General features: G+C 53.6%; 1 long non-coding RNA gene across 1 annotated transcript; it reads right to left on the reverse strand.

Moving 5' to 3' along the window:
• Positions 1-305: 305 nt before the first annotated feature.
• LOC140711080 (uncharacterized) lies at positions 306-1,357 on the reverse strand. Its single transcript, XR_012092220.1, has 2 exons — positions 1,080-1,357; positions 306-489 (listed from the first exon to the last, which is right to left on the reverse strand). It is a non-coding gene; the product is annotated as an uncharacterized lncRNA (long non-coding RNA).
• Between the last annotated feature and the right edge of the window lie 7,859 nt (positions 1,358-9,216).

Genomic DNA, 9,216 nt, shown 5'->3' on the forward strand with positions numbered 1-9,216 from the left:
TTCTGTTTTTCACCCTAGGCCTCAAACAGCTCCCAAATGCCCTTTTGTAGATTCTACAAAAGGGGCGCTTCCAACCTGGTATATCAAAAGAAAGGTTTCACTCTGTGAGATGAATCCACACACCACAAAGCAGTTTCAGAGACAGCTTCTTTCTAGTTTTCATTTGGGGATATTCGGTTTTTCACAGTAGGCCTCAATGGGCTCCCAAAGGCATATTCGCGGATTCTACAGAAAGACTGCTTCAAACCTCCTAAATCAAAAATTTGTTGTAATTCTGTGGCATGAATCCACACATCACAAAGCAGTATCATAGAGAGCTGCTTTATTATTTCTGGGGTGGGGATGTTCGCTTTCTCACAATAGGCCCCAATGGGCTCCCAAATGTCCATGCTGCTTCCAAACTGCTGAATCCAAAGGCAGTTTTAACTCTGTATGAGGAATCCACACAACAGAAAGCTGTTTCATGAAGACCTTCTCTCTCGTTTTTATCTGAAAACATAAGATTTTTTCACCATACGACACAAGGGTCTCCTAAATGTACATAGACAGATTCTACAAAAAAATCCTTCCAACCTGCTGATTCAAAAGAAAGGTTTAACTCTGTGAGACGAATACACACACTACAAAGCAGTTTCACAGAGAATGGTGTTTTTTTGTGTGTTTGTTAGTTTGTTTGTGTTTTGGTTTGCTTTTTTGTTTTTTGCTTTTTTTTTGAGACGCAGTTTCGCGCCTGTTGCTCAGACTGGAGCGCAATGGCGCCATCTCGCCTCACTGCGATCTCCGCCTCCCAGGTTCAAGCAATTCTCCTGCCTCAGTTTCCCTTCCCGAGTAGCTGGGATTACAGGCATGTGCCACTGCGCCCCGCTAATTTGGTATTTTCAGTAGAGACGGGGTTTCTCCATGTGGGTCAGGCTGGTCTCGAACTGCCGACCTCAGGTGATCTGCCCGCCTCGGCCTCCCAAAGTGCTGGGAGGACAGGCGTGAGCCACCACGCCCGTACTACTTTATTGTACATAATACAATACATAAATTGTATTGTATTTACATTTATGTATTGATTGATTGATTGATTTACTTACTTATGCTGCCTGATCAAAGGTCACTCCGGCCCAGTCGTCAAAGTGGCCATTTCCTAGGCAACCAAGAAGGGGGGAGCTTGGAGGTGGGGGCGGGGGCGGTGGAGAAGACACAGTTGCCCCAGGCTGTGCGCAGGCGGCCTGAGCTTCCTTCCTCTGTTGAGGCCTCCATTTTCAGAGTAACAGTGGCCGCTAGGTGATGCCCGACGTCTGCCAATGAGACTGTCAGCCTGGAATGAATTGGGATCGCCTGGAGGGGGAGGCGGGAGGCGGAAGGATGGAGGCCCCCACAGCACAGTGGGTCACCGCGCCCTCCCAGGCGATCCCCACAACTAATCGACCAGGGCCCCTGGGGGCACACAGCCTAAGACCCCCCCCACCCATCGGATCATCTGGAACTTCTGTCCGTCCGGAGACGAGAGACGAGAGACGAGAGACGAGAGACGAGAGACCGACTGGAAATTCTCTCGGTCAAGGTCCAAACCTAAAAGAATCACTGACACAGACATCAGGACTAACAAAGACAATTTGTAAAAGTTTCCGTGTTTTGGGTGAATCCGTGTATTTCTGTATCACAAAATTACTGATTTTGAACGTTGCGGTTTTTCTACTCCTTACGTGTACGGTCCTGTGATAGACAGACCAGGGGACTCCTCAGCTCGGAGTCCATGAGGCCAGAAGCTGACATCCTAAATTTCTATGTAGAATGAATGTAAGCAGGCCAACCAAACACTGTGCCGTAAAACTGTCCGGAAGACAAGCGGTGGTGGTTGGGGGGCGGATGGGGGGGGGGGGGGGGAGCCGGGTGCGGTACGCTCACGCCTGTCATCCCCGCACTTTGGGAGGCCGAGGGCAGGCGGATCCCTCGAGATGGTGGCCATTGCACTCCAGCGTGGGCAACAAGAGTGAAAACTCCGTCCAAAACAAGAACAACAACAGAAACGTTAAGTGCTGTCTGCTGTTATTTTTGCTTCCCACCCTGAGAAGAACATAATACAGCTGCTGTCTACCTGCCTGCCTGCCTGCCTGCCTGCGTGTCTGTCTGTCTGTCTGTCTGTCTGTCTGTCTGTCTGTCTGTGACAGGGTCTCGCTCTGTCTTTCGCCCAGGCTGGAGTGCACTGACACCATTATGGCTCACTGCAGCCTCAACTTCCCCGGGGTTAGGGGATTCCTCTAAGGGATCCTATGGATGGCCTCGGCCTCCCAAAGTGTTGGGGTTACAGGCGTGAGCCACCAGCACCCGGCCTGAGTTCACACATCTGGTCTCACTGCGTCTTAACCAGACGCCCGTGAAGAACTCAAGTCAAGAGAGAGAGAGTCGGCAAGAGACTTTCAGCATTCTCTCCCAAAACCAGTGAGGTGGATGGCGGCCGTGTGTCCCAAGCTCCTGTGGTTTTAGGTGGCCACGCGTAGAGGATAGATTTCAAATGTTTCCAGAGAGGCGCAAGCCACAGTCATTCAGGACATCCGAGCGCGAGATGGGGTTTCTGACAGCGACTTAAGGGCCAGGAAGGGCCAGAGTCTGCCAAGGCCCTCGTTCTAGGGTGGGGCCGATGGAACCCCAGGCAGAGGGAGCCAGCGGTCCGCACAGAGAGAGCTCCAGCCCTAGGCCCCACCGTGCAGACCGACTCAGAAGAAAGAGAGTCCCTCGTCCTACATATGTCACATCCCTCCACCGAACTTGGGAGCGGATCCGCTTTCCAAACATGAGGTGACTCTCGGTTTGAAATGGATCACAAGGGGCCGGGCTTTCCAGAGTCGGCATGATAAAGAAGTCATTCTGTGGCACAGAACGAGGTGTGGCTCTTATCGAGACTCTACAGTGAAAGGCAGTGAAACAGGGCGAAACCCCGTGTCTACTACAAATTAAAAGAGGAGCCGGGCATGGTGCCGCTGAAGGCAGGAGAATCGCTGGGACCCGGGAGGCAGAGGTTGCAGTGAGCTGAGATCATGCCACTGCACTCCAGTCGGGGGGACAGAGCGAGACCGCATCTCAGAAACAAACTCACAAAGCCAATCAAGGTGTTTAACGCAACGAGTCACCCTCGGGTCTCTTGACAGGATACGTCCAGCACCCGGGAAAACAGGGAAACGTCGAGGGGTGGGGTGGAATCTATTTTGTGGCCTCAAGGGAGGGTTTGAGAGATACTCCCGGAAACGTGACTGCCTAAGGAAGCCCCTCCGCCCAAGAAGCGAGATTCATTTCTAGCCTGTAGCCACCCACGAGGGAGAATCGGGCTCTCTACAGAACCCCCCCCCCACCCCCCGACCCACCCCCCGACTCGTGAAATGGTCTCTCTCACTCCGTCAGGCTCTATTCACGCCGTGTGGTTTTGTAACCTCCAGCGCGTGTGCGTGGGGTGGGGGATGGGATGGGGTGGGGGCGGCTGTGGACAGAGGAAGGGAAAAAGCGATGGTGTCCCACGGGTGCCCGGGACCGTGGGTCGTGGTTGGGGTCGCCAGAGCCTAGGGAACTCATCGCCTGTCAGGACGTCTCCCCTCCACGTCCCCTCTCTGCCCTACGCTCCGCATCTTCGCAGTTCAGTGGAGACCTGGTGGATGGAAGTCGCCGTCCCTTTGGACTTTAACCGAGGAAGGCCGGGCTCCCAAGTGTCTCCCGGTAGTTGGGGCCTCGGGCAGGCTCGCCAGGATGCTGACGGTGATGGTGATGGTGATGGTGATGGTGATGGTGATGGTGACGGGTGATGTACGTTGGAGGCCTCGGGCCAATGCACAGGGATGCCTTTGACCTCGTTGGGAGAGGTCAGCTTTGCGGAGTCCCGTGCATCCTTCCGGAGACTCATCCAGCGCTAGCAAGCATGGTCCCGAGGATCCCAGCTCTCAGCAGAGGCACTTTTGTTCACACAGAATCCTGGGCAGGCAAGGTCTCAGCAGGCTTAGGCCTCCTAGCCAAGAGGCCGAAGCCACTTCTGGGATATTTTCACAGAGCCAGTGGTTCTTTGAAGTGCTTTCAGATACAGATTTGAGAAGTGCTTGCAGATACAGATTTGAGACAGAACGGACAGGGCTTGGTCCCAGGTCCTTTAGGACACGGGCAGAGGCACATTGAGAAAACCCTCCCAGCATCCTAGGTGAACAGAGGTATGATTTTTTTGAGACACTCGAGGGAGAAGCAACCCCAGATTTTAGGGTGGTATCTTTATTATTATGTAGTATCTCTGAGGTATCCAAGTCCAGAAATCAACTCACCACTTCTGTACAGCATTCTGTGGGAAGATCAAATCTGGGGTGTCTAAAGTTAAGAATTGAGGCCTTGGTACTGGATTACATTAGAGGTACTTGAGCTCTTTTGGCAAAGAAAGAGAAGGTGGGAGATAGCGAGAGCGAGAGAGAGACAGACAGAGATACAAAGATACACACAGAGAGAGACAGAGAGAGAGAGAGACAGAGAGAGAGACAGAGAGAAACAGACCAAAAGGGAGAGAGAGAGACAGACAGAGAGAGAGACAGACAGACAGGCAGGCAGGCACACAGGCAGGCAGAGAAACAAAGTAAGACAAAAGACAGACAGAGAAAGAGAGAGAGAGAGAGAGAGAGAGAGAGAGAGAGAGAGAGAGAGAGAGAGAGAGAGAAAGGGACAGAGACGCACTGAGACAGAGAAACAGACAGAAAGAGGGAGCGACAGGCAGAGAAAGAGAATCAGACAGAAGACAGACACAGTGAGAGAAACACAGGCAGAGAGAGACAGAGAGACACAGACAGGGAGAGAGAGACAAAGCCACAGACTGAAAGACAGGCAGAGAAATAGAGTAAGACAGAAGACAGACACAGGGAGAGAGACAGGCGCAGAGAGAGAGAGAGAGAGAGAGAGAGAGAGAGAGAGAGAGAGACAGAGATGGACAGAGAGAGACGGAGAGAAACGCATAGAAAGAGGGGGGGAGAGAGAGAGACAGAGAGAAACAGACAGACAGGGGGAGAGAAAGACAGAGAAAGAGAGAGAGAGAGAGAGACAGACAGACAGACAGGAAGAGAAAGAGACTAAGGCAGAAGACCGACACGGAGAGAGCGAGCGACAGAGAGACAGAGAGAGAGAGAGAGAGAGAGAGAGAGAGAGAGAGAGAGAGACAGACAGGCAGAGAGAGAGAGAGAGAGAGAGAGAGAGAGAGAGACAAACAGACAGGCAGAGAGAGAGAGAGAGAGAGAGAGAGAGAAACAGACAGGCAGAGAGAGAGAGAGAGAGAGAGAGAGAGAGAGAGAGAGAGAGAAACAGACAGGCAGAGAGAGAGAGAGAGAGAGAAGGCAGACAGAGACAGACAGAGAGACAGACAGACAAAGACAGAGAGGGACAGAGAGAGACAGAGAGAAACACACAGAAAGAGAGAGAGAGAGAGAGAGAGAGAGAGAGAGAGAGAGAGAGAAACAGACAGACGGGAGAGAGAGACAGAGAGAGACAGACAGACAGACAGACAGGAAGAGAAAGAGAGTAAGACAGAAGACAGACACACAGAGAGAAATAGGCAGAGAGAGAGAGAGAGAGAGAGAGAGACAGACAGAGATGGGCAGAGAGAGATAGTGAGAAACAGACAGAGAGAGAGAGAAGCAAACAGATGGGGGGGGAGAGAGAGAGAGAGAGGCACACAGAGAGAGAGAGGGAGAAGACAGACAGAGAAAGAGAGACACAGACACAGACAGAGAGACGGAGAGAGGAGGAGGAAGGGCGTGCTCAAGAAATAATTACACATATTTTATAATGCTTTTGATCCCATAAACGGTGGCCGGGGTATGCTTTGAAAACAACAACAGCAACAACAGCAACAAGAGCAGCAGCAGCAGCAGGAGCAGCAGGAGCATCTGCTTATGGATTTCTAGAAAATAAGATCTCATGAAGTATAGTACACATCAACCGGCTCTCACTACATGTCGAGAGAGTCACAAATGCACTAGTTAACAACAGGAGAAAACAGCAGCTAACCTGTCTTGGGGAAAATACACGTCTTCCTGAAAATTGGGGATTTCTTTTTTTTTTTTTTTTTTTTTTTTTTTGAGACGGAGTCTGGCTCTGTTGCCCAGGCTGGAGTGCAGTGGCCGGATCTCAGCTCCCTGCAAGCCCCGCCTCCCGAGTTCACGCCATTCTCCTGCCTCAGCCTCCCGAGTAGCTGGGAGTACAGGCGCCCGCCACCTCGCCGGGCTAATTTTTTTTTTGTATTTTAGTAGAGACGGGGTTTCACCGTGTTAGCCAGGATGGTCTCGATCTCCTGACCTCGTGATCCGCCCGTCTCGGCCTCCCAAAGTGCTGGGATGACAGGCTTGAGCCACCGTGCCCGGCCGAAAATTGGGGATTTCTACTGCACCTGAAAAGAAACAAATAAGAACAAGGAAAAACACAAACAAAACAAAACAAGCCAACAAACACGGGCCAAGGCACCGTCCCTGGAAATCTTTTTTTTTTTTTTTTTTTTTTTTTGAGACGGAGTCTTGCTCTGTGGCCCAGGCTGGAGGGCAGTGGCCGGATCTCAGCTCACTGCAAGCTCCGCCTCCGGGTTCACGCCTTTCTCCTGCCTCAGCCTCCCGAGTAGCTGGGACTACAGGCGCCCGCCACCTCGCCCGGCTAGTTTTTTGTATTTTTTAGTAGAGACGGGTTTTCACCGTGTTAGCCAGGATGGTCTCGATCTCCTGACCTCGTGATCCACCCGTTTCGGCCTCCCAAAGTGCTGGGATGACAGACTTGAGCCACCGCGCCCGGCCCCCTGGAAATCTTAAGTGAGCAGAGTGTTAGTTTTCAGAAAGCGTTTCTACTTGGGGCAAGTACTAAGAAGGCCCATACTAGAGCTGTGACGCCCTTCCCATTGTGGAAATATGCTGGCGGGAGGGAGGGAGGAGAAGAGAAAACATCATGATCAAAGGTGATTGAGACCCAGCCGGGGTGAAGCTTTCCTACGGAGGGAGGCCTGAGGAGCGAAGGCGGGAGGGGGAGAAACCCCACAACTCCAGACCAGCCCGATTGCCCACACGGGTCAAGGGCTATGCCATCGGCCCAAGCTGCCTCTGGGGAAGTGGGACCGTGCCGCCCCCCCATCTCAAAAAACGGTGGCCACTGAGTGAGGCCTGACTACCACCGATGCAAATGTCAGCCTGGCAAGAATGAGATCGCCGGCAAGGGGTGGGGGAGGGGGAGAGAAGATGGAGGCACACCCGGCTGGCTCCGGAACGTTTCCAAGCAGGATGTTGGGAGGCGGGGGGTGGGGAGGTTGAGGGGAACCCACCTCACTGACTCACTAAATTCAGGTAAAGGAACGTGGGGGAGGGGTGGAGCCGCGGGGGTGGTGGGGGGGCGACTTGAAAATTAAACTGACCCCTCATACAGCCCAAGTCGAAGAGTCTATGCGCATTAAAGAAACCAACACACAAAGAAAACTAAAGCGACGATAAAAGAACAACAGGGGCCGGGCGCGGTGGCTCAAGCCTGTCATCCCAGCACTTTGGGAGGCCGAGACGGGCGGATCACGAGGTCAGGAGATCGAGACCATCCTGGCTAACACGGTGAAACCCCGTCTCTACTAAAATACAAAAAAAAATTAGCCGGGCGAGGTGGCGGGCGCCTGGAGTCCCAGCTACTCCGGAGGCTGAGGCAGGAGAATGGCGTAAACCTGGGAGGCGGAGCTTGCAGTGAGCCGAGATCGGGCCACTGCAGTCCAGCCCGGGCTACAGAGCCAGACTCCGTCTCAAAAAAAAAAAAAAAAAAAAAAGAACAATAGGGCCCCCGCCAGGGCGGAGGTTACCTAGGCAACGAGGGAGAGAGGGAGGGGCCTCCAGAAGGGAGGGCGAGAAACCGGTTGCCCCAGGCTCGGTGAAGTTTCGGCGAGACCTCCCTCCGTGCCACCTCGACTTTCAGTAACAGTGGCCGCTAGGTGATGCCCGAAGACAACCGATGCCTGCAAGTGTCAGTCGTCACGGAAAAAGAAGCAAAGGATGGATCGCTCTGGGTCGGGGTGGAGGTTGGGGAGGGGGATGCGGCGGAGGCACACTGCGTCGCCGCCGGCGTCTCCCGGATCCCTCTCAAAACAGGCCGTCTCCGGGCCCAGGGAGTCCTCCCACGCGATGCCCGCGACTGGTCGACCAGACCCCCCAGGGTCACAGCCAAAGTTTCTGCCCCTGGGATCACCTGGCACTTCCATTCCCCCAGAGAGAAGAGAGGACGACCAGGGGCGCGGGCGCATGGAGGACGCCAGGGGTGGAGGTGGGAGCTACCGAAGACAGAAGTGCAGTCATTAGCGTGTCAGAGTAGACTCCAGACCCACGACCTCGGAGAGGCAATACCTGAACGAGTGTTAGTGCATGACATCCACGCTCCCGGACACAGCGTGGATTTCACGGGGAAGGCAGTGCCCATCACACTCCCTTCCTGTTCCGGGGCCAGATTTTGCTCCCGATGTACCCATTTCTCAACCGTGTTCCCCGAGGTCCACCCTGTCGTGAATCAGTCATGAATCTAGTCAGTACGGTGAATCGCGGAGCATCCACATTCCACCACTAAGATCGGAGTCCGCACACTACACATCGCCCCACGTGGTGTCTCCCCAGAAGAACATCACCGCCGTCCCAGCCCAGTAGCGATACAGTGCCATTTCTGTCATTTTCTCTTTCTTGCTTGCCATTTATTTATTTATGTAATTTTGAGACAGAGTCTCACTCACTCTACAGCCCAGGCTGTAGTGCAGTGGGACGATCTCGGCTCACTGCAACCCCCGCCTCCGCCTCCCAGGTTCCAGCGATTCTCCCGCCTCTGTCTCCCGAGTAGCTGGGACCACAGGGGTCTGCCCCACCGCGCCCGACTCAGTTTTGTAGTTTTAGCAGGGACGGGGTTTCACCATGTGGGCCAGGCTGGTCTTGAACTCCTGACCTCCTGATTCACCCGCCTCAGCTTCCCAAAGTCCTGGGATGACAGACGTGAGCCACCGCGTTCAGTCCCTACAGTGCCATTTCTTAGAAATCACTCGCGGGAACACACACTTATGGGTCACGTGTGAAGAATTTCTCTTTTTCTATTTTTCTCCCTCTTTTTTTCTGTGTGTGTGTGTGTGCGTGTGTGTGTGTGTGTGCGCGCGCGCGCGCATGGGCGGGGGCGGTGGGACGGAGTTTCGCTCTTGCTGCCCAGTCTGGAGTGCAAGGGTGCCATCTC

The sequence above is a fragment of the Chlorocebus sabaeus genome, unplaced genomic scaffold, assembly GCF_047675955.1.
Source record: "Chlorocebus sabaeus isolate Y175 unplaced genomic scaffold, mChlSab1.0.hap1 unalloc_scaffold_1482, whole genome shotgun sequence".
NCBI classification, from domain to species: Eukaryota; Metazoa; Chordata; class Mammalia; order Primates; family Cercopithecidae; genus Chlorocebus; species Chlorocebus sabaeus.